The sequence below is a fragment of the Notamacropus eugenii genome, chromosome 4, assembly GCF_028372415.1.
Source record: "Notamacropus eugenii isolate mMacEug1 chromosome 4, mMacEug1.pri_v2, whole genome shotgun sequence".
NCBI lineage: Eukaryota > Metazoa > Chordata > Mammalia > Diprotodontia > Macropodidae > Notamacropus > Notamacropus eugenii.
Window position 1 is genome coordinate 395997094 of NC_092875.1, and position 26366 is coordinate 396023459.

A 26366-nucleotide genomic window follows, 5' to 3' on the forward strand; every position below is an offset into this window, starting at 1 on the left:
GGGGTGGAGAAGCTTCAGGCTTTTTCATGCTATTGTTTTCAGAGTTAGTTCTGGGACTCTGCAAATTTCTTGGTGTTTCCAAGGTGGTGTGATGTTGAGGGAGGTATAGTCACTGCTTTTCTAGTCTGTGCTCTGATCTTTGTGAAAGAAGGTCTTCTGCACCTTGAAGCTTCAAGAGCTAATGCTCTCTGCTTTGGAACTGAGATCAGGGCATTTGCTCCCTTGTGACTGACTCTCAGCACTCTTCTCCAACCTGTAATCACAATCCAGAACTGTGTATAGGCAATAGAATTGCCCAACAGGGTCAAATGCACCCAGGACCAGCAAAGGGTCCCATGTAATCTCTTTCTGATCAGTTGTCTGACCCTCTCACCATTCCTGGGTTAAGACCTCCCAAAGCTCCTGCTACAGCTGCTGTTTCTGCCATCACCTATGTGGGCTCTAGACAGATCTCTACCCTATCTCACCAACTTCCCCGCCCCCGACCTCATAAGTTTTCTTAGGCTGGAAAAATATCTTACTCTGATCTTTTGTTGACTCTCCTGCTTCAAATTTAATTTGAGGTATTATTTTAAAGTTGTTTGTAGGGGGATGTTGAGAGAGTTCAACTGAGATGCCTCTAATCTGTCATCTTTATTCCCTTTCTGTTAGACTCTTTCCAGCCCATTCCTCCCCATCTGCTCACAAACAAAATAGAGGTTGATTGAGGAGCAAGGATTTGGAGTATGAAGACCTAGTTTCAAATCTTACCTGCACTCCTTGCATAAGTGGCCTTAGATAAGACCAACTCCTTGTCTGGGTTTCATTTGTTTGTAAATTCAGGGTATTGGACTCAGTTTCTGAGCTTTAAACCAAGTGTGACTGGGATCTCAGGGAGCCTCTTCTTAAACTTATGGACAGTCTTTTTACATTAAATACCATGGGACAGGATCATCAGGATAGAAAACTTGGTCAGCAACTACCCCACAAGGGATAATAAGGAAAATTATGCCATGATATTAATAGAGGTAAAATAAGAAATATATACTTTTAGAGGATCCATTTCCTCACAAAATATCCCTAGCATATCCTTGAATTTGTGGGGTGTACAATCTAAATAAATCATATTTCAAGAAGCAGCAGCAGCAGATAAATGTAAAGTGCTTATTAAAATAACATTTACAAGACTCTGAACACTAAGAAAGAACACTTTATGGTTTTTAATATTTCAAAATTTATCACTCCATTTATAAATTTCATAAATGACTGAATGCCCAAGTGATACCTACTATGGATAATCTAACAATATACATTTTCCAATAGTTGAACAGTTTGTTTTTATTGTGTTTTCTAACTTTAGGAGATCATTAAAGGCAAAGGCTATATGACATTACACACACACACACACACACACACGCGCACGCACACACACACACACACACACACACACACATACAAATAGTCAGCATGGTAGATAATGAAATGGTAGATAAACAAAAGAAATGGTAGATAAACAAAAAAGTCTCTGCATGCTTCACTCTACAAAATGAATTTCCCTAGAAAGAATACAATGAAAATAACTTCAGTTACAAAAGCAGCAAAAAGGAAGAGGACTGGCAACATTCTTTCTGAAAGACATGGCTGGGCTTGCTCCAGATTTGTTCATGCGAGCTACCATTCTGAGCCTTTCTCAGGTGCTGGTTTTCTTCTGATATTTTCATCATTCTTCTCAAAGTTTTATATACATATCCACTCTTCCATTAGTATTCTTATTTCAGGATTGTTGAGCGAAACAGCACAGGTTTTTGGCCTGGGGCTATCTTGCTTGGATGCCTTCAGTAGCACAGCTTTGCTAGGCTCCATAGCTATTACTTTAAATTCTTTTTCTTTCTTTTGGAGACAATCAGGGTTAACTGACTTGTGCAGGGTCACACAGTTAGTAAGTGTCTGAGGTCAGATTTGAAGTCAGGTCCTCCTGACTCCAGAGCCAGTGCTCTATCCATGGTACTACCTAGCTATCCCTTAACTTACATTTTCTGAACATTTCAAATACACATCTCAGTTTGGCATCTGTCTGTTCTTCAGGTTTTGCTTCTTTTTACAGTTTCCATATCTAAAGGACTCGACAGAACAAAAATTGTCTGCACCATAAACTTGTGTTTACTGTTCTCATTCAGGTCATAGTCAAAAGCCTGTAGCATCTTTGAAATAGTTCCATTTGACCCTGGATCAATAGTTACTCCTTCCACATATCAGGAATTAGAGGACTGGCACCCTTACACTGTAGAGAATCCACAGGAAATTTTTGGCCTTCCCTTTGTACCAGAGAAGAAGTTTGCATTATTATGGTGTTAAAAATAAATATGTTGATATTATACAATACTCTCTCTCTCTCTCTCCATATATATATATATATATATATATATATATATATATATATATATATATATATATATGTGTGTGTGTGTTTTATGCACTTTGAGTTTCTAAATTTTTTCAGTGTCATCTGCTGGCCTTTGCATGTGATCTACAGCTTCTGCAAAACTCCCAATTTAATTTCTTATGTTTACTCATGATATATTGAAACCACGATGGGGAAAGTCACACTCTGGAGGGGATAACTGTAATCAAATTTTTTTCTTTTTTCTTCCTAGTTCAACTTATACCTGAAAAAGAATCCTGCCAACAATAATATAGCTGGCAAGTCATCACCAGTCCATTTCACTTTGTATAGTTCTGAATCTATATAGTCTGTTCCAGTTTCTCTACTGAATCACAGTAGTGTCTGTTGCATGTTTTCACTTGAATTTTTTCTTAGCTTCTCAAATCCATACATCCAAAGCAGAGTTCAACTCTCCCTCTCCCCAATGTCTTAAAACTCCTCCTTTTCCATTCTTCCCTATCTCTCCTGAGACTTGATATTATTCTGGACTCCTCCCCTCACACAATCAGGTCCTCTCTACAGTATCTGATCTCCTTTCCATTCCATTCACATGGTCACTGTCATGTCTCAGACCCTGCTCACTAAAAAATAAATAAATAAATCATAATTTCTCCTTCCATTGCCCTCGCTCTCTCATAGAACAATAAAAGAAAAAAGAATAGCTAGCATTTATATAGTGCCCTAAGGTTTACAAAGTTCTGCTTGTTATCTCATTTGATATTCACACCAACCTTATGAAATAGGTGTTGCTATTATTTATATGTGAGGAAACTGTGGTTAAGAGAGGTAGATGACTTGTCCAAGGTCTCACAGTTAGTAAATGTCCAACAGAGGATTATACACTTGGATTTCTCTGACTCCAAGTCAAGAGCTCTAATCATTATACCACCTAGCTGCCTAAAAGCTCCCAAAGCATTCACAACAAATACATCCTGATAGTACATCAAAAAAAGAAAATTTAAAAAGAAAATTTCACATTGACTATATCCAAATATGCATATTTCGTTCTTGATTTTAAGTCCATCGTCTCTCTGGTAAGAGGGGGGTGTCATAGCTCCTCTTCAGTGCTCTGGACTCATTCTTTATCATTGAGTTATCAGATAAGTAATTTCACTCTTCATCCTCATATAGTACTGAAGATATTCATGTAGTACTTGAAATGTAATTTTCTGCCTGATGGATTTAAAAGTTTGAGATTCATTGTGACTACATCCGGGAAGGGGCCTTAAATTTTAGGTCTGTGGGTGAGTCAAAGACCAGAATCTTCTTTTACTTTGCCATCCCCTCCTCTCCCCCAATTCCTTATCACGGAGATAGAATAGAGGTTAGGAAGCCTGTTCATTTCCTTAAGACTTCCACTTAATAACTAGTGGAGTAGGGGTTTGGGCCACAATGGAGCCTCAATGATGTAAGAGGAGCATTGTCTCATGCTAAATAATTCAAGGTCTATCTCTTTCTAAAGCCTTTTTCTAGTTAGTCTTCATCCTCCCTTCCCTTACCACTCAGATTCAATTTTGTTTCTATAATTATTTTATTTATGTGCACATAATTCTATTAAATAAAAACATATCAGTTTTATCTGACAGTCCTAGAGGATAAGGACTGAGTTCATTCCTGGATATGGGTGCCATGGGCCTGAGAACTGCCACATACCCACAGGAATTCCATAAATTCTTCTTGATCATTGTTGACTAACAACTTATTCCTGTGTAACAACTTGGACGTTAAGGACAGCCCATTGCATGCCAGGCACATTTAGAGGGCTAAATTGGTACCCATGGAGTGAGAGCATTTTCAGTTATTTACCAAAATTTACCAATACACAAGTTACCTATTTAAACAATATTAAGAAATAAGTTCCCTAATTTTAAAATTAAAGTTATTCAGTTTTTACTAATTTGTCCACATAATCCTTTGGTGGATTCTTTCTTTCTTTCTTTCTTTCTTTCTTTCTTTCTTTCTTTCTTTCTTTCTTTCTTTCTTTCTTTCTTTCTTTCTTTCTTTCTTTCTTTCTTTCTTTCCTTCCTTCCTTCCTTCCTTCCTTCCTTCCTTCCTTCCTTCCTTCCTTCCTTCCTTCCTTCCTTCCTTCCTTTCTTCTTTCTTTCTTTCTTTCTTTCTTTCTTTCTTTCTTTCTTTCTTTCTTTCTTTCTTTCTTTCTTTCTTTCTTTCTTTCTTTCTTTCTTTCTTCCTTCCTTCCTTCCTTCCTTCCTTCCTTCCTTCCTTCCTTCCTTCCTTCCTTCCTTCCTTTCTTTCTTACCAATTTTGTTTTTATTTTTATGAAATAGAGACAATGTGGTCTCTATTACGTTATTATAGAGAACTAACTTTAAAACCAGGAAGACATAGGTTCAAGTCTTGTCTTTCATGCTTCTTAGCTCTGTGACCTTGAGTAAGTCGCTTAATCATTCAGTGTTTTCTCATTACAAATTACAGAGGTGACAACCTGCATAATCTGTAAAGGAAATATCCTTACCTTGAAATTCCTACACCGATGAAATCACTGGCATAGTCTCTATGTTTTATTTCTTTTTTAAAAAAATTATTTTATTCTGAACTTAAGAAATAAAACATAGAATAGACAAAAAGATGATTTACATGCAACTGCACATCTGTTATGTGTAACTTGCTATTCTTTTAAAATATATAATAAAGTTATCATGTAAATTTCTTCTTTTTCCTTCTCTTTGTGTCCCCCCAAGAGATGGCTACCATTAGATACAAACATGTGTGTGTATGTTTATATATACACATATATACACACAAACATATGTACACATACAAACATATATATATATATACATACATATGTAAAATCATTCTATACATGCTTCTGTTTATCAGTTCTTTCTCTGGGTGCAAACAGTGGCTTCCTTCACAGGTCCTTTGTAGTTAATTTGGGTATTTACAATAGTGAAAATGACTTTGTCACTCAAAGTTGTTCTTAAAACAATTTTACTGTCACTGTATACAATGTTCTCTTGGGTCTGCTCATTTCATTCTTCATTATTTCATTCAAGTCTTTCCATGTTTTTCTAAAATCATTGAGCTCATCATTTCTTATAACACAGTAGTATTCCATCACACTCATTTACCACAACTTGTTCACCCCTTCCCCAAATAATGGGCATCCCTCCAGTTCTTTGCCATCACAAAGAAAGCTGCTACAAATATTGTAGAATATATAGGTTCTTTTCCTTTTCCCCTAATCATCTTGGGAAACAGATCTAGTAGTGGTATTACTGGGTCAAAGGGTATAGGCACTTTGATAACTTTTGGGGCATAATTCCAGATTGCTTCCTAAAATGATTGGATCAGTTCACAGTGCCACCAACAGTAAATTAGTGTCCCAATTTCTCCACATCTCCTCCAACATTTGTCACTTTCCCCTTCAATCATTATCCCTATTTTGAAGAAAGACCATCTCTGGCCTAGTCCCAAAATGATCATTGTTTTGTTGTGGCTGCTGTTCACAGTAACTCTGAAGATGCCCTACTGAGTTATAGAGGGATTGAGATCTGTTGTTGGGAAGGATTGTCCAGGCCAAGGAAATCACAGTTTTGAAACGCTAAAGTACCAAGTATGAAAGAATGTGCCATAGATGATATGTACTTCAACACTGATATCTGACTGGGAGTGAGGCAGATTTGAGGAACTCAGGTTAAACTCTCATAAGATTTTCTCCTCAAACCTAGAAACTCTTAGTTTCTCTCTTTGCTTTCCTACCTTTTCACCTTCATCACCTCCAAAAGGTCTGGGAACCTGGACCCTTGGATCCCATTTTTGTCATAGGGGATGAGCAGGGCAGAGCTACCGTGTGTGTGTATGCATGAATAAGTGTGTATGTGTGTGTGAATGTGCATGTTTTGGAGGGCAAGTTTCTACTGCTTTATTGTCAGAACTCAACTTACCCTGGAGTCTGCATTGGCATCACAATCTACCCAAATCTTCACATCTCCAAAGAGAGATGGAAATATATTTCTCCATCACCTTAAAATGTGATGTCAGAGAGCCCAGACTATCCATAGCAGTCCATCCCCAACCCTTCTTCCCCACTGTGCCCTTGTTCTGGTTACCTCTCAGATGTCAAGTCAACAAGCATTTTTTAAGTGCCTACTGTGTGTCAGTCCTGTGGTAGGTGCTAGAGATACAGACACAAAGATGAAACAGTTTCTTTTCCCAGAGCCTGCATTCCACTGGGATAGACAACCTGTAGAGATATAAATTCTCTTTTCTTCTTTTCTCTCTCTCTCTTTCTCTCTCTCTCTCTCCCACTCTTCTCTATATACAAACATACCTTCTCTTTATATAAACATATAGTAAAAACAAATAAATATTTATTATATAATGAAATTGTGTGTATATGTGTGTGGTAAAAACTAGATAATTTTGGAAGTATATCATTAGTAACTGGGAAAATAAAAATGTCTCAGGCACTTGAATTGTCTTGTAATTGTATTGGACTCTGGAACACTATTCAGTGGAATAAACAATTATGTGAGAAATTGGTCTAATCATATTGGAAAAACAAAGTGTGATGGATAATGTAGATATGAAGATGATATGATCGATAGACGGTCCACTGAGGTATTCCATTAGTTTCTCTTTCTTTCTCTCTCTCCCCCTCTTTCCCTTTCTTTCTCTCTCTGTCACACACACACATACACACACACACTATATATATATATATATATATATATATATATATATATGCACACATCCATATATGAATATATAAAAATATGTGTATATGTGTGTTTGCAAATGAAAAGGGGTTGCAAATGAACAATAAGCAGAACCTAGAATTAAGTAGAACAATGAGTTTGGACTTGATTAATTTGGAAAACCACACAATGGTTTTAATGATTCAAACCTCCTTGCTGCCACAAAAGCATGTGTCTTCAGTACCAATATTCTTGTGGTGATGTCATATGGCTTCAAATAATGCTCTTAAAAGAATTCAGATGACAAGCAACTCCAAAGGCAATAAAGACATGAGTAATGGGTCTAAGCAGATTATAATTTATTTCTAATAAAGACTTACACTGTGAACTGGCATGAAAGACATTATCAATGACTAGCATGACCAACAAAAGAGGTGGTCCTGGTCAGTTAGCAAGAACTTGAGTCATCAAATGGACAGCCAGAATGGAACACTGGTACTTTAAGATACTGAAAGGACTAGATGAAGGCCTCCAGTGTTTTTCATGTATCTACCATGGAGAATTTGATTATCATAGCATAGTGAGAAGACAGCAGCTAGCATGCACCTCTCCCACAAAATCATCTTCTATTTTGCATATGTAGATGTTGTTTGCCCTAGTTATCAGCTCCTTGATAACACAGACTGTTTTGCTTTTTTGTTTTCCCAGCACGGGACGCAGAATTGACGCTTAATAAATGCATGTTGCTTGATAGAGTCAGAGGACCTAGATTCAAATTCTGCATCTCAAACTATGGGACCATGGATTAGTCATTTAGCTTTTCTGACCCCTTCTTTGTCAGGCATAAGTGCCACTAAATGTATTCCTGATCCAAGTATATCACTAAACTCTAATCAGAAGATATTCAGACTTTAAGTCATGAAATACAAATTACATCATGATACTATTAGTTGGCATCTAGGATTTTTATTTCTTGAATAAAGCTCTGTGATTTTTGAGACAATTGCCCCATCTATAAAATGATAAGACTGAACTAGATGGCCTTTAAAATCCCTTTTGGCTCTGCATGTATGAACTTATGACCTCTGGGATTCCTTCAGCTCTGTAATTCTATGTAATTCTGTACCTCCTAGAAAAAAAGACCAACTATGAGATCCTGTGACACATCATACAACTTAAGCCCTGGCTTAAAGAAAAACCTTATAAAGTACATTCCATTTTATTCCTTTTATACTCAAGGCAACATGATAGAATGCAATGTGTTCAGATATATTCTTAGGTTGTTACATAAAAGCATAATCATCTCCCTGGTAAATGTTAGTTAGTGACTAATGACACAGTACAGGTAAGTAACAATGGAGCAATCATAGAAACCACTGAGTAAGATATTGACAAATGTAACGACAAATTAGTCCCACACCCATTCTTCTAAAAAAGTAGAGAGTGTGGGTGGATATTTTCCCCCCATCAACTGTTATTGAAGACTTTAAAATCTTGAGACACAAAAAAAGGATCCTAACCAAATTTCCAAAGAGATTAATATAAATAAATAACATTAACTTTTTAAAATAATATTTTATTTTTCCCCAGTTACATGTCCAGAAAATTTTTAGCATTCATTTTTACAAGATTTTTGAGTTCTGAATTTTTTCCCTCTCTCCCTTTACTTCTTCTGAAAATGGTAGACAATATGATATAGTTTATACATGTGCTATCATGTAAAAATATTTCCATGTTAGTCACAGCTGTGACAGAAGAAAATGATCAAAAAGATAAAGAAACCACAAACAAAAAAGTAAGAGGCAACACCTTATTTTGAATGACATGTGGAAACTGCTCTTGGCACAGAGGAGAGAACTCAAAGATTTAGAACATATTTAGGATTTTTTTTATAAACCTTCTCTGATTTTTCCTTATCATTATTTTATTATGATTATCTCAAGATATACAGAGTGGAGAACAGCAAAGCCCACCTCTGCCCTCATACTTGAGAACTTCAATGTTCATCGATTATTCCATCAAATACCATAGCCTCTCAATTGGTCAATTACTCAGCTCATCATAAGTCTACCGCCCACAGGAGGTGGTCACCTACCATCAGCCAAAATTGTACCATAGTTTTCTTGAACTCTGAGAATTCTCTCTCTGGTCATGTTCTCTTATCCTTCAATTTCTCATAACATACTCTTTCTAAACATATTCTTCATCTTCAACATGACCTCCAGCCCTCCACACCTCCTTTTCCTCTTACTCTGTTCCTCATGTTCTGTCTTTACTCACCTTATAGTTGCGATTCTATAGTTAATAACTTCAACTACACCCTTGAATCCTTTGCCCCCTGTGCCATTATCATTCCTCTTCTGTCAGTCCTCAACCTTGAGTCATCCCCATCTCATGCTTCCTGAGCTCCTATTGCCAACGATTAGTGGTGGTAGAGCAAGTTATGCAGCACTGGGGTTTAATACAGAATCATATTACTTGATCCCATCTGATTACATGGCTTCATGGAAGTGTTCTGTTCTTCCCTGATTGATCACTTATTATGATCCCCATAGAAACAATGCCAAACTTTCTCCTCTCCCCTAAGTGTCCAGTAGGCTCTCCACCCCTTCTTTAGCAGGTGGTCTCACTTCCTACATTACTAAGAAACTGCTGGTCGTTCATTGTGAACTCCTTCATCTCATCTAATCCATACCTTCTACAGTTCATTCTTTCTTTCCTTCTTTGCTCTAATATTTGAGAAAAAATTGTCCTCTTGGCTAAAGTTAACACTTCTCTACTTATGTTCTTGTTCCCTTCTCTTCCTGCTTCCTCTAGGAGTTTTCTCCTTTTTCATTCCCTCTTTCTCATCTTTAATCTCTCCCTACCTACTGGTTCTTTTCCCACTACCTACAAATATGCTCATCTCCCTCATTCTTAAACACACATATATACATCCATTTGAATTTACCAATCAAGAAGGATTTATTAAGCACCTACTGTATACTGGGCACTACACTAGGTAAACAATTATGAAGAACAAGACATTTTCTACTCACAACCAGCTTATATTCTATTGATAGAGGCAAGGAATACACATATACAAAAAATACAGCACAAGAATAAAGTTGATAAACTCAGATATACATACGTGTGTATAAATATATATGTATATGGACATGCATGCATACATGTACATATGCATATATAATATACATATATATGCATATATTCTAATTCCAATTGGAATTGATAGTGTGACATGGGAGACATTGGCACAGGACCACTCAGAATGAAGTGCCCACATCAAAAAAGGTACTATGCTCTATGAGCAAAGCAGATTTGAAGTAGTTCAAAAGACATATGAGATGCACAAATTTAGAGAATCTACCCCAAATAATCGCACTGACTACCTGTGGTAGAGCATTCCAAGTTCAAATTAATCTGATCAGTCACAGTCGGACACACTGTAACTTGACTCTAACAATGTCATTTTAATCCTCTTCAACAACAAAGGACAACAACCAACTATATATCCACACACAAGCACACAAACATATACACATATATACATGCACAAATACAGTGCTATTAAATACAAAGTACTGTGGGAAGAACAGTGCTAATGTCAGGGGGATCAAAAAAAGCTTCATGTAGAAAGCAGTGTCTAAGCTGTATCTTTAAGGAAGAGGGAACTCTCTCAGGTCATTAGGGAGGAGATTACCAAATACAACCAATACAATTGATTTTGCCTTGGTCCCTTGTGACAGTGATTGCCCTATAGTTGTCTCATGGGCTGCCCTTGGTAGCCCTACTGTATCCTGCTCATGCCTGACTTAGGGAAATATTGAAATGAATTTGCATTTCTTAATCACAATGAAAGCATGTAGACATGTCTGTGGAAGGTCCTGGAGTGCTTAATTTTAAACACTGGAAAGCTGATCAGTATCCCCTATCCTTCCCCCATCACTTGGTAGCAAATATGTCTATCTTAATTGGATGGTTATAAAAGTTTTTCATCCAACCAAAGAGATAAAGTTCAGACCCCATTCCAAACTGATATAGCTTAGTGAGAGTTGGTGAAAGATGTTTTATAGTCCAGCTCAGGTCCTCAGCAAAGAATAGAAGGCTAAAGACATCAGCACTTTTGATTTTCTTCTAGGCAGCTGGGTGGCTCAGTGGATAGAGTGTTGGATTTGTAGTTAGGAAGACCTGAATTCAAATCCATCCTCAGACAATTGCTATTTCTGTGACTAGGGCAAATTACTTAACCACTCCCAGCCTCAGTTACTTGTAAAAATATCTGTAAAAACAGCACCTAAATAACGGGGTTGTTGTGTGAGTCAAATGAAACAGGGTATTTAAAGTGCTTGGCAAACCTTAAGGTGCCGTATAAATGGTAGGCACTATTCTAGGAAGAACGTGTCTTGCTTTAGGTCTATGGATTAAATCCGGTGTCAGAATTATGCACTACTAAATGCCAACAGCCTCAGATCCACTTGGCATGTGTACTCGAACAGTACCAAAATGCCTTCTTATATCATTTCTTATAAAACAAAAGGAGTTCCAACTATGATGTGGGCTCTTGACATGTCTCTGATTTTCTCATTTCCCAGGGATTCTAAAGACAATAATTGTTGGGGAAGAAAGGTATTATCATGTGTTGCTCCTTCTCCAAAATTGTGTCAGGACACATTGTGGGGATCATTCAGTCTTGCTCACTCTACTCTATTACTCAAGGTTAGGATGATGATTAATGACCATCATTTTACTGGGTCACTTTTTGGGGTGTTCTGACAAATGCATCCAGAAGCAGTTTGGTCACATAGTTTGCATGTAGCCTTGCCAGTTGCCACTCCTTCAGATGTGGTCAGTCATAATTTATGTGAGGAAAGTGGTCAAGAGTGCTTATTTCTTTTATTCTACTGAGAACCTTAAATTCAATTCTTCATGGGGTGTTTGGATGCAACAGATATCTTCAGACAAATACTCAAATTCCACCCTGCTCTCCGTAAGTTGAGACTGGGTTTTATTTGCCCTGAACTTTAATTGATCCCAAGAGTTTGCTGCTGCAAGACCCCAACAAATATTTTCTTGTTGATGCCATACAGCTGAGAATCTTCAGATGCTATAATATTGAGAGGATTAATATTATAAACCATTCAAGGGGCAGCATAAAGACTCAGTAGGTGTAAAGACAGGGGTAAGCAGAATGCGGCATGTTAATAACGACAACAATGTATGTGAAAAGCCTTAAAATTATGTCTTTGAGAATAATATGATTTATCCACAGCTAGATTAGGCAGTTGATAGAGTTCTGGGCTTGGAGTCAGGGAGACTTGAGTTCAAATCTGGCTTTAGATACTGAACAACCCTGGGCAAGTCCCTTAATCTCTGTGTGACTTGGTTTCTTCAATTTTGAAATGAGAACAATAATAGCACCAATCTCCCAGGGTTTTTGTGAGGATCAAGTGAGATATCTGTAAAGCACTTAGCACAGTATTTGGAAAATAGTAGGTACTTAATAAATGCTCCTTCCTTCCTCCCTCCCTCCCTTCCTCTGTCCTTCCTTCCTTCCTTCCTTCCTTCCTTCCTTCCTTCCTTCCTTCCTTCCTTCCTTCCTTCCTTCCTTCCTTCCTTCCTTCCTTCCTTCCTTCCTTCCTTTCCTCTTCTCTCTCTCTCTCTCCTTCTCTCCCTTTTTCTTTCTTCTTTCTATCCTACTTTCCTTCCTTTCTTCCATATTTTGAGAGACTGCATACTTAGGTAGGTACAGAAGTAATTCTAATTTTGGAGACATTTGAGATAATTGCAACTAATTAAGAAGCCACTAAATTATGTGCTGATTGACAGCCACAGATCTTACATAGCCTTTTGTTTTGTTCCTACACTTTGGAAATAGATACCCATTCTGATTCATAACCAAAACAAAGATGAGACAGCAGTCAGGTAGTTGCTCACTAGCTCCATGCTTATTACCTTCACAAGTAAACTAAGGTCAAAGGGTATTTTTCCACATGGATTGTCTTAAGGGGAAAATACATAAATTAATAGTGTTTTCTCCTTCCTGGGGATGTTTTTTAGAAAAGCCAGATGCAAGGGAATCAGTGTGATACAGGGGAAGTTTGTTGGATTTGGAGTCAGAGGACCTTGGTTCGAATCCCACCACCTCTGTCACTTATTACTTATTTCTATGTATTGTACTACGTAAACTTCTCTAGGTGTGACTTTCCTCATCTATAAAATGAGTGGGTAGAATTAGATGGCCTCCAAGTTTCTTCTGTCTCTAAACCTATGATCCTATCTTAAGTAAAGATGAAATTTAATAAACTTCCCAAATATCCTTACAGAGTTAGTCAAGTCAATGTCCAGGATGCCAAAGTAGGTGAGAGTACAGGCCACTGCTACTTCTTACCTTGGTCACACTGAAAAAGCAAGGTGGCTCTCAGCCCTCCAGGCATGTCCACTGACCCGGTTATCAAACAGGCAGAAAGGTCACTCCTTAACCAATCTAACTTTATTAAAGTTGGTCTTGGTTTGGTCCTTTAGCTGTTGAGGTAATGTTGTCTCCTCAAAGGTCAGGGATGCTATTTGGTCTCAGAAAAACAGTGAAGTCCTGGATGGTGGAAGTTTTCATTGGTTCTTGGCTGTGTTTTGTCTCCCTGGTTTGTCACAGCCTTTTGCACTACAACTCCCAACAAGACAGGTCTCTAAATTGGAGACCACATGGGTATTCAGTAAATAAAAGAAATGGATTTACTAAAGGGCAGAAAATTCTTATGGACTTGCTCAAGGTGAAGTCCAAGTTCCTAAAATGGAGAACTGACTCTGAGTGAGTGAAATTGTGGGTTGAGAAAACCACAAAATTAGAGAAGTTTTCATCTAGTTAATTAACTTCTTTGTGTCTCTTTTATTTCCCTCCCAGTATGGTTGTGCTGCTTTCTACCTCCCCACACTTCCTCTGGAAATTCATTCTTAAGAATAGATATCTGCCATTTTGTAAAGCCAATTATACCCAGTGGTCTAAATTATCTTTTAAATTTGTGAGGTCTTAGGACATATAACTTTTATTGTTTAAACATTATCTTTAATTTCTACTTTTACTGGTCCCAAGTTTCCCATAACAAGCTTCCCATGACAGCCCATTTTTTTTCAACACATACATTTCACTTGTGTTGTCATATGGCAACGAGATTGGGAACATTGAAGCCTCCAGAGAACAAAGAATGAGCATTATCCAAAGGCAATGGAAAGATTTATGGAGGGTAATAAGGCTGTAACATGTAACCAATGAGGAACTCCAAAGAAGAGGAGTACAGAATATTATTGATGAACTGTATGACAGAAAGAGAAAATGGGCTGGCCAACTGATAGGAGCACAGGATGACAGGTGGAGAGCCACGGTGTTCCACTGGTACCTTCATGATGTCAGGAGTAAGTGAAGGAGGCTTCCAGCATGGTGAGTGAGAACTTTGGGGAGGATACAGGGGAAAATTGAACATGAAAGGCAGGCATATATGAGTTCTGATCTATTTCATTGAAGGGAACTTCAGATTGATAAGATCACAGATCTAATTGAGTATGTCTTGCATAGCAAGAGGCTATAGTAGTGGTGGGTCTTGGTTCCCCACTTTGCCTTTGCCTCTGGCTATTCCCGTGTTTGTCCCTCCTCACTTCTGCCTCTTAGAATCCCAAATTTCTTTCAGGTCTCAGCTCAAATATTACCTTTTAGTCAAAGTCTTTTCTGATCCTCACGGTTCCCAGTGCATTCCTTCCAAAATAATCTCATCTATTTTTTATTTATTCTTTATCGGTTTTACGTATCATTTCCTCTAGTGATATTGTAAACTTTTCTTAAGTTTAGATTTTTCTTAAATAAGTTCCACTAAGTAGAGTCACATTCTAAATTATATGAATCACATTCATCATTGTATCTATTTTCAGATTTTGGAAGTCCTTTAGTAATATTTTAAGGCTACTTCATTTCTTTTTATAATTTTTTTCATTACATTTGAATTTATTTTAAACTTAAATACAAAATAAGAAAAGGGAAAAAAAAAACTTTTCCATGTACTCAGTGGAACATAAGAGAGAATTCAATATAAAACAATAAATTTACATTTCAAGAAAACTTATATAATAAATATTGCACATTATTTTCAAAGCTGTCCATCTTTTCTTTGCTTCCTTCTATGTTTTCTTTTGTCCTCTGCTGTGCTTTTTACTTTATTTTCCCCCCTTTTCCTCCCCCCCAAGAAGGCTACAGTTAAGTGTGAATTTTTTATTTATTTATTTTAAATTTTACATTTTATATATAAATATACATATACATAAGCATATATACATATAAACATAGAGATCCATAAACACACACATATATACACACATACACTCAAATGCATAAACGTATGTAAGTCTGTATAATGTTTATTTCCACTTGTCATCTGTTTCTCTGTAGGCAGATAGCAGCTTCCTTCATAGATTCAACCGTTTCCATATTTTTCTATATCCACCAGTTCATCATTTCCTACATGACACTAGTATTCTGACCCAATTATATTCTATCTGGGAGGTTGTCTATGAGAGTTTTTTCCCCTAATTTTTCTGTATTCCCTCTATTCTTCACTACATAGGTTTTATTTACATAGAAAAATTTTAATTAAAAAAAATCAAAATTATCCATTTTACACTTCAACACTGCTCTCACTTTATAATATGGTTTAAGGACTGATAATATTGAATCTAGTTTCTTCACATCTTTTCCCCCTGGTTTCCTTGAAGTTCCTGACCCTCTGCTCTTCCAAATGAACTCTGTTATCCAGAGACTTATCATATCTAACTCTTCCAGAATTTTATTCACCTCCTTAACTTTTTCCTTGTTTATTTTTTGGCTAGATTTATCTAGTTCTGAGAGGGGAAAGTTGAAGTCTCCCACTAGTATAGTTGTATTGTCTATTTTCTCCTCTATTTCATTTAACATCTCCTTCAAAAATTTAGATGCTATACCATTTGATGCATATATCTTTAGTATTGATATGACTTCATTGTTTATGGTACCTTTCAGCATATAGTTTCTTTCTTTATCTCTTTGAAATAGATCTATTTTTGCTTTTGCTTTGTCTGAGATCGTGATCACTGCCTCTGGTTTGCTTGTTTCAGGTGAAGCATATAGATTTTACCCTGTGTGTATCTCTCTGCTTCAAATATGTTTCTTGTAAACAACATGTAGGATTCTGATTTTTAATCCATTCTGCTATTTGCTTCTGTTTTATGGGTAAGTTTATTCCACTCACATTTATAGTTGCGATGATTTGTGTATTTCCCTTCATTCCATTTTCCCTTGTTTGTACCTCTCTTACTCTCAGCCCCTCCCCTGCCCTTTTCCTCCTCACAAATATTTTACTTCTGATCACCACCTTCCCCAATATATCCTCCCTTTTATCAGTACCGCGCCCCCTTCTATTATCCCTGTCTCATTTTACTTCCTTGTAGGGTAAGATAGATTTCTATATCCAAATGAATCTATATGTTATTCCCTCTTTGAGCCAATTTTGATGTAAGGTTTAAACTTTGCCTGCCACCTCCCCTGCCCCAGTCTTCTGCTCCATTATAATAGCTCTTTCATGCCCCTTTCATGTGGGATAATTTACCTCATTCAACCTCTCCCCTCCTTCCAGTGCAATTTTCTTTCTCACCTTTTTATTTTGTTTTTTGAGGATCATCTCATTAAAGTCACCTTATATCCACATCTCTGTCTATATATACTCCTTCTAAGTATTCTTATCATAATAAAGTTGTTGAGAGTTATAAATATTATCTTGTAAACTTATTAAGGGCATGAATTGTGATGTTTTTGTTCTTGTTTCCCAACATCTGGCTCAAGGTCTGGCACCAAGGTTCTTGATAAATTCTTGTTGTATAAATATTATACAATATTAATGATGTTGACTATGTTTTAAAATATCATTGTAAATAGTTATACCACATATATTGCAAAAATGAACAATTCTAAAAAAGAACTTTGATCAATGAAATAATTTAGCATGATTCCAGAGGACTGATAAACAATGTTGCCCACCTCAAGACAGAAAAATGATGGTCCAATATGCAGAATGGGAAGCTTATTTTTGGACATGACCAACGTGGGAATTGGTTTTGCATGACTATACTGACATGATAAAACGGATCCTCCCTCCCTTCCTTCCTTCCTGTTTGCTATTGTTTCTCCTTCATTTCCAAAGAGGACCCATGACATCAGAGGATCATGTCTTAACTTGTGCATGAATTGGGTTTAAGTGAGGCAGATTTGCACAGTTGTCAGCCTCACTCTCTCTTCTAGAGTCACTGAAGTCCAGTGGCAAGACAAAAATTAGGATGACTAGTGATGGCCCAGGATGCAGTGGATGACCTAGGTGTCTTTGATGTCTAACTAAGCTTTAAGCGCCCCACAGTGCTTGCTTCAGCCTACTTCCTGACCATTGGAACAAAGTATTCTCATCTGCCCCTTCCACTAGTGTCACTGATGGATTTCAGATCTGTCAGTGACCTTCAACATAGACTAGCTCATCTGTTGAGATGGATTTACTAGGGTATGTCTACTGTACATGCTACAGATTCTTGAAGCCACAGGTGAGAGTTGGGTGAAGGTGGACACCAAAGATGGATGAGCAGTCCTGAAAAAGGTTCAGCAAGCCCTCACACCACAAGTGCTGACCTTCTCTGAACACCCCATACACTTCTCTTTTTTGTTTAGTTGGTATGGGAAGATAGGTACAAGGAAAATAAATGCTTTTTTAGTAGAAAAAAAGAAAAGGAATGTGAGCCTCCTAAGGACAGTGACTATGTTTTACTTTGTATCACTAATGTATCATTACTTGAGACACAATAGATACTTAATAAATACTTGTTCACCGACTGAAAGAAAAATAAATGCTTGTTGACTGATTAATTGTGTTAAGTGCTAGGTTATGTTGCAGAATTATGTAAATAAAGGACAATTTAATTAATCCAGATTCTCTCCAGTAGTGGCCACTTTCTGGTCATAAATTGAACATTCAGGATGGAGTATTAACATTTTCAAGACACTAGGACTTTACTGCTATCACATAGCAACACTATAGGAAGAGGTTCAGATGAATCTGATTTAATAACCCTAAGAACGACAATGCAGTCATAGACAGACTCTCAGAACCACAGAATTTCAGAGATCATTAACATAACATAACATAAGATGACATAACATGACATGACATGACATGACGTGACATAACATAACAGTTCAGACTGTTATTTCTTTCAGTTAACAGAGAACTCATTCTTCCTGGATCTGCTTATTCTCTTCAGAAACGCAGTGTGGTGCAGTGTAAAGAGCCCTGAATTTGGATGAGGGCTGTCTAAGAGTGAATTTCTTTTCTGTGTGATCTTAGACAAGTCACTTCCCTTGGCCTCATTTTCTTTTTCCTAATTGAAGGAAGGGCCTTAGACAAGATCAGTGGTTCTCCAGGGGTGTGCCACAAGTTTTGCTAGGTATGCTACAAAATCATGAACGTTATATTATTATAGACAAGAGAAATTTTATAGATTTGTTTAATATACATTTTATTTGTCCAGAATATGTAGTAGGATAAGTATCGAATTCTCAAAATGAAAAAACAACACCATCAGAACTTGCCTTACGCACCTATTTATTAAATTCAAATCATGTTAGAACTCAAATTTGCAAAGGAAACTTCTTTTTACAGGGTAGCTGTAGTTGTTGACGGACTGACTCTCTGAGTACACCATTGGAAACAGTACCAACTTTCTCCCAACCCTTCCATAGGTTTGCCACCTCCAGTAGTCCTCACAGTAGTGAATATCATGATATGAGCAAAAAATAAGGTCCTTTCCAATGCGCAGTTCTTTCATTTTGGGACTAGTAGAGAGATCCAAGGTCAGATCCGAGGGTCTTAGGCTTAGCTCAAAGAAACTTCATTCCAAGGGTGAGGAACCTACAGCCTCATGGCCCTCTAGGTCCTCAAGTGAGGCCTTTTGAATGGATCCAAACTTTACAGAATTTTGTTCAGTCAAAGCACTTGAGGACCTAGAGGGCCACATGTGACCTTGAGATTGCAGGTTCCCCACCCCTGATACAGATGGTCATCTAAAAATACATTTTACTCCCTCAGAGTTACAATATAAACCCATATGAAAAAATATTTTATTTTACCATGTAATGTTTTGATATGTAAATGCTATATTTCCTTCAGATGAGGTTTTTTGTTACCACTGTTTTGCTTTTATGACAGTTTAGTGAATCATCATGATATCCTTGAGTAGAGAGTATAAATCTCCACTCTGTAGATAGAAAAACTGGGGTTTCTAAAAGGTTAGAAGACTTGCCTACAATTCCTGATGAGTAAGTAAAAAACCTGGAAGTAGTTTCCTAATCCTCTACTTGCTGAGATACACCCTATTATCATAGCCTAAGTCCATCAAGCTCCCAATAAAAACAAACATACCAGCAGAAGGCAACGTCAAAGAACAGTGTTTACCTGGTGGACGGAATTCTGGACTTGTAGTTAGGATGCCTGGGTTCGAGTCTTTCTTCAGCTACTGACTAACTGTGTGAACTTAGACCTCTGTTTCCTTATTTGGTGAATGAGGATAATAATATCAGTGTTATCTCCCTCACAAAATTCTGAGCAAAGTGCCTTGCAAAAGTAAACTTTATGATACTGTACAAAATGAAGGATAAGAATAGTTTATCTTTGTACAGGACTTTAAGATTTGTAAAATGCTTTATTATCTTATTTGATCATTGCAACAATCCTGTAACAGTAATAACTGATTCATATAATAGCTAACTTTTTATATAGTGTGTTAAGGTTTACAAAGCACTTTATATATGTTACTCATTTGATCCTTACAACATGCCTGTAAGGTTGGTGCTATTTTTTTACCTATTTTATAGATAAGTAAATTGAGGCTGTGAGAGAGAGGTTCAGTGATTTACCTAAGATCACACAGCTAATAAGTGTCTGAGACAGGATTTGAACTCAGATTTAACTTCCTAATTCCAAGTCTACCCCTCTAGCTGTTATACCAGCTGGCTGCTTATATTAGAATCTCCTTTGATCATTACAACAACCCTGTATTATCAATATTATTATCCTCATTTTATAGATGAAGAAAGTAAGACTGAGAGGTTTAGTGACTTACCAAGGTCACAGAGTCAGTAAGTACCTGAGACAGGATTTGAACTCAGGTCTTTCTGACTCTAAATCCATAATTCTATCTACTCTGTCACCTAGCTGCCATATGAATAGATGTTATTCTTATAACTCACTTTATATAGCATCTTAAGGTTTGTCTTTGCAAAGCACTGTGTGTGTGTGTGTGTGTGTGTGTGTGTGTTGTGTATAGCACATAGCCAGTTCTCTTCAAGTCACCGGCAGACAAAGAGACATTCTTTCTTCATTCCTTTACCATGTTCCTTGCACATCAAGCTACATCTAGGGACCTGAGGATTGAATGAGTTTTTGAACTCATCAGTAACATCACGAGAGCTGATTCAATAATCAGCACACCACCTTCTGGGACTTGGCACCTTCAACCTGCATAGTCAATTCTGAGCCTGCTTATTTAGAAAAATAAACAAACACAAGCCCAGATTGTAGATATGCAAATGTTACTTTGAATTACCACATGCATCTAGAGGCTAAGCATGTATCATGTTTAGATAGTCAACCACAGTAATGTCAACCACAAAATTAGAGAAAATTGGTATGGTTTTCACCATCGGACAACGGCTCAATTCAGCAGCAATAATCGATGGTGATCCCAAGGCTATTTCACAGGAACAAACTGGCACAAAGCATAGATAGAATTTATTTGATCATTGCAACAACCCTATAACATTAATAAGTGGAGTTAAGTTTTCTGGTTTTTACACATCACAGGAAATCCCAAGTCATTCTAAAAATTATGCCAGAATCTGGTCATGAGAAGATTTGAGAGAAAATTCACTTTCAACTAATGGTAAAGTATAAAGTAAGTAGCTGTTTGCCAGTTTCTTTAGTTGTTTTCCACAATAACACCTTACTTGTTTTATTAATTTCCTCAGCACCCAAGTGCTCCAAGTGCTCAGTCTGATTGTCTTACACTAGTATGGAGGGAAGCTTGGTGTGGGACATATCATGAGATTAGGAAGGAAACCTCAGTCTTCTCTCATCTATAAAATGAAAAGACTCAGATAATATTTAAACTCTTCCGTCCAACTATTCAGTGACTCATATGCATTTGTGATTTAAAAGTATCCTTTACTTTTGTTGGGTTTCTCCTGTTTGGGTAAAAAGTACAATATCTCATCTGGTTTTATACTAAACACCAAGTATTATTACTATTATTACTTACTACTAAGAAACTAAGTTACCTATGAAATTCCCACAGTCAACATGAGATAAATGCTGGTCAATTCTTTGACTAACTTAGAAGGAAGGCAACAGGTGGTGGTTGATGAGCTAACCATTGAAATTCCCATCTGAATTTCAAGTTTAAGCATGTTTTATAGTAGGAAAATAAAGTTTAAATCTAACTTAGTTGTAATTATAACAACTATTATTCATTATAACTTACAACCATAACAGATAGTTTATCAAACCTATCTGTTTGATTGTGTTTTTGAAAGAGACGAGCATCTATGAGAAAACCATTTCAGAAACAGCTTTGCCTTTACAAACATCCTTTCTTGAGTAAATCGAAGATAATTTTAGCTTAGCTCTCTAAAATGGAACATTACCAAGTGGGAGTGGCAAAGACTTCATATACTTAAGAAGTGACTGATGAGGAACAGGTACAAACTTACCTGACCAGCTGTTAGCTTCAACTCAGAAGACACGAAGGTAAATATCTGCACAGGTTAAATTCTTTTCTTCTTTCCAATGAATGTTTGTAATTGAAGAAGTGATTCCAAATCACAGGATTTTAAAGGGATCATAGCTTAAAATGAGGGATGTGATCATTTAATTGAGTAAAATCATATTGTTTTAAAGAAGCAGAAAGTTTCTTTACTTTGGAGACAGAATGACAACTTAATGAAAGTAGAGTGATTTCTCTTGATTTTGATATCTTCAGTGCTTGTCCTCTCCTATCTTCTACTTCCCACACTCCAACCTGGGAAAAAGAAGTTTCTACTGCCCATTTGACCATTCATGGGGATGTCTGATCAACTTAGTAACTTAGCAGAATGGACAAAATTATGTTTTATCCTTTAATACTCAAGCAAATATTAAAACTCAAGCAAGAAAAATGCCCATTTGTAGAATGGACATCTACATTAATACAGAATTTGCTTTTTACTATTCTCAAAGAGATTTAGAAAATTTTATGGTTGCAATGGTGACAAGAATTCATCTGTCATATAGAATTATTTTGCAGTTATTAAGATAATTATTTAATTCTGAGCAGTACTCAGAGTTACACTATGGTAACTCCTGGTTCCCAAAGTTGCAAATGAACTCTTGTTGCATTCATGGTTTGGGAAAGATATATGAATGATTCAGTTTGGAAAATGGTATGTTGAGGATGTAAATGGTTGTTTTCAGAGTTCACTCTGCTTACTGCATAAAAAAAGAGTATAAATGGTATATGTAGGGTTGGGGGTTACAGGAAGTTTCTTCAAACTGACCTGTATTGGCAAAAATGGCACTCAATAAGTTAAATACTTGCAAAGTATTTAAGAAGTTCTTAAGAAAGACAATTAAAGACTGATTCTAAAATAGCTGCTGAACCAAGCTACTTAATTGATTGGAAACAATATCAAGAATGAAAATTATTTTCTAAGATGAGGGTTGAACAACAAATAATACAGATTTTAGCAAAGCACAAACTAGAGAACAGAGAATTCACAGGAAAAAAATACTTTAGAAAAGTGGTTTTAGAAATGCATTATTGAAATTGACCCATCATAGCATTCTGAACTTCTTTTGTTGCGCTTTCATATTCTACTTTGTACCCCCCCTCCAAAAAAAGGTGTACACCTGAGAAAGGTAAGTATTGTGTTTTATTATCTTTTGAATAAATAAGGGTGGGGCATAGCGTTAATTTTGCTGAGCTCTCAATGTCAAAATTGGACATTTTGAACTGTATGCTACATAGGAACTTCAAATTCAACATATCCAAAATTGAACTCATGATCTTTCTTTCAATTCCATCCCTCTTTTGAAATCCTGATTACCATTATCCTTCCAGTCACTTAGGTTTGCAACCTGAGCATCATCTTTGGCTCCTTATCCTACCCTACCGCATGGACTCTACCCCGACAACCGATCTCAATACACCCCCCTTCTCTCTACCTGTGCCACATACATCCTCTCATCACCTCTTTTCTGGACTAGTATGATAATATCCCAGTTGGTCTCCTGCCTCAAATCCCTCTCTTTTCCAATCCTTCTTCCAAACAGACCTTCAAATATGGGTCTGACCGCTGCATGTTCCTGTTTGATAAATTCCAATGACTGTCTCTTACTTCTGCAATCTATCGCAAACTCCTCTGTTTGGCATTTGAAGTCCTTCACAAACTGACTCCAACCTGCCTTTCCAGTCTCATTATACATTATTTCCCTTCATAAATTATCCTGACTTAGTTCAAGCACTACTTTCTACTTGAGATCTTTTCTGATTCCTTTAAACTGCTAATGAAACCCCCACTCCATTACATTATAGAAAGTTAGATATGTACATGTTATCTCCTCCCTCCCCCATTAGAATGTAAACCCTTTGAGGGCAGTGGATGTTTCATTTTTGTCTTTGTATCTTCAGCATGTAGCACAATGCCCAATACATGGCAAAAGCTTAATAAATGCTTATAGAATCACTTTGGACTAGAGATCTAAAAAGGACCTTAGAGGTCATCTAATTCAACCACCCCCCCACTTTACAGAAGAGGAAACTGAGGCCCAGAGAGTTGCAGTGACTTACACAAGGTCATACAAATCATAAGTACTGGGGTATGGTTAGAACCCAGGTCCTCTGCCTTTAGAACCAATGCACTTTCCAGTGTACTATGTTAACACCTCCCCCCTCCCCCCATTTCTTCATTCAGAAAAATATGTGATTGAGTTAGCAAAAGAGGCTAGGTAGCCAAATGGAAGACACTTTGGACAAAAGGACAGGAGAACCAGTTTCAAGGACTAATTCAGCCACTTACTAGCCAAATGATCTCAGGCAAGTGAGTTCATCTCTCAAAGCCTCATTTTCTTTATGTATACAATGAAAGGGTTGGACTAGATCAAGGGTTCGTAACATGCAGTCCGTGAACTATTAAAAAATATTTTGACAACTTTATTTTAACATAATTGTTCTCCTTTGCAATATTACACATTTTGTTTTATTCATTAAAAACATTATTATGAGAAGGGGTCCATAGATTTCACCAGAATGTCAGAAGGGTCCATCACACAAACATACACACATCACACACACATACAACCACACACATACACACACCACATGCACACACACATCACATCACACACATGCTCAAGTTAAGAACCCCTAGACTGGATAACTGCTAAAGTTTCTTTCAGTTCTGACATTCTGTGTTTCTGAGTCTTTGAGAAGAGAAAATAAATATTTAAAATGCTAGTCATATGATTTGTTATAAAAGGTTAAGAAGCAAAAGACAGTTTCGGTTTGAGACCACTAGTCCCAAGTGCCTCACTGTCTGCCTTGCCCATAAATTAACAAACAAATGACAGCAGGAGCTAAATCCTTTTCCATTTCACAGTCAGAGAATATTAAACCTAGAAGGGACCTGAGACATCATCAAGTCCAACATCCTCATTTTGCAAACAAGCAAATGAAAGCTCACGTGACAAGCACTGTTTGTCAGTAGCAGAGGCAGGATTCAAACCCAGGTCTTCAGCCTCCAAACTCAGGAATCTTTTCACCATACCATGCTGCTCTCCACTAGGACAATCATTCTTATTTTACTTCAGAGAAGAGATACTTGTAGAATTTACTGAATTTACATTGTAAAAGAATGAAAGAGTTGAAATTTTAAATTTATAAAGTCCTTTTGAATGATATCAATCTCCCAAAAACATTACACAGGAGGCTAAAATTGTCAGTTATCAATCAATTAATCCCAATATTAATTAATCACCTCATATAGTCCCTGGTGGTGGGTATACAAGAGCAAAGGATAAAAACAACCTCTACTTTCACAGAGCAGGCACTCAATTAATCAGTAAACATTTATTCAAACAGAGAGATAACAAAGATGTATAGAAGTATATATAGAAGAAAATACAAATATATGTGAAGGATTAAAATGCAACATAACTAAGATAAGACTAGTTGGGGGCACTAGGAGGGGCTTCACATAGAAGACAGTGCTTGAACTTTGGAGAAAAAGGAGGATTTTATAAAGTGGAGATGAATTTCATACAGTACTGGGTCTTAAAACAAGAAAGCATGGATGATAGAAAACTTGGCTGCATTTTTTTCCAGAACAACTCTTGGAGTTATCAGTTTTCTCTTAATGACAATACACTGTCCCATATTTGAGGTGTTACAGCTATTAATAAGCATGTCACCATATATCAGAAATAGAAAATCATATAACGATGAGGTCATCTGTGAAGGAGTTGGGTAAGTCATTGTATCTCTCTGGGCCTCAGCTTCCACTTTTATCAAATGGGGCTGGAATCCCAGCAACAGTCCTCAAAGGAGTCTTTAAATGGCTCTCACCTGTCAAGTAAATAATGTGAGAGGTCATTGTTCAAATGTTTTATGCCATTTGTCTTTGGTTTTTGTGAGTTCCAACTTCTTGGGGCCTGGGTTAGGGTCTTAACTACTGATTTTATTAGGTCTCCATTTAATTTAGTACTTAATGTCAAAAGCTAGTTAGCAATATTTATAGTAATGTGCCTATGGTGTGCTGAGCACTGGGCATTCATTATCTTAGATGTTGGTGCATGAATTGCCCCCTGGTTCTCCACAATGCTTCCTTGGATTTCTTTGTTAACATGCAGAAACACGATATTATTTTGTGCTTAATATTTTTCCTTTCACATGAGCCATATTTATAAAAAATGGGACCATGGATCTCCCAAAATGGACCCTCCTTTCCTCACCACCATGTTGCCATTCCATGTTTTATAAATGTTGGGAAGGTCTTCACTAAATGGGGTTTCCTCTAACTATAGCTGGGTCTATACAGGATTAACAGATACTTTTACTGATACTGATAGGGCACTCCATTCAGTATCATCCCTGGTTTGGCTGACATTTTTAATTGGATTTCTGGTATTGAAAGACTGAAT

General features: G+C 36.9%; 1 protein-coding gene and 1 pseudogene across 1 annotated transcript in view; one reads left to right on the forward strand and one right to left on the reverse strand.

The window, feature by feature from the left end:
* Positions 1–1518: 1518 nt before the first annotated feature.
* LOC140502649 (vesicle-associated membrane protein-associated protein A pseudogene) lies at positions 1519–13520 on the reverse strand (annotated as a pseudogene).
* Positions 13521–21833: 8313 nt separating this feature from the next.
* The window catches only part of SERPINB12 (serpin family B member 12), a 35960-nt gene continuing 31427 nt past the window's right edge, over positions 21834–26366 (forward strand). The window contains exon 1 of the mRNA XM_072605530.1: positions 21834–21941. The gene's annotated coding sequence lies outside the window, so the exon portion shown is untranslated. The remainder of the gene's footprint in view (positions 21942–26366) is intronic.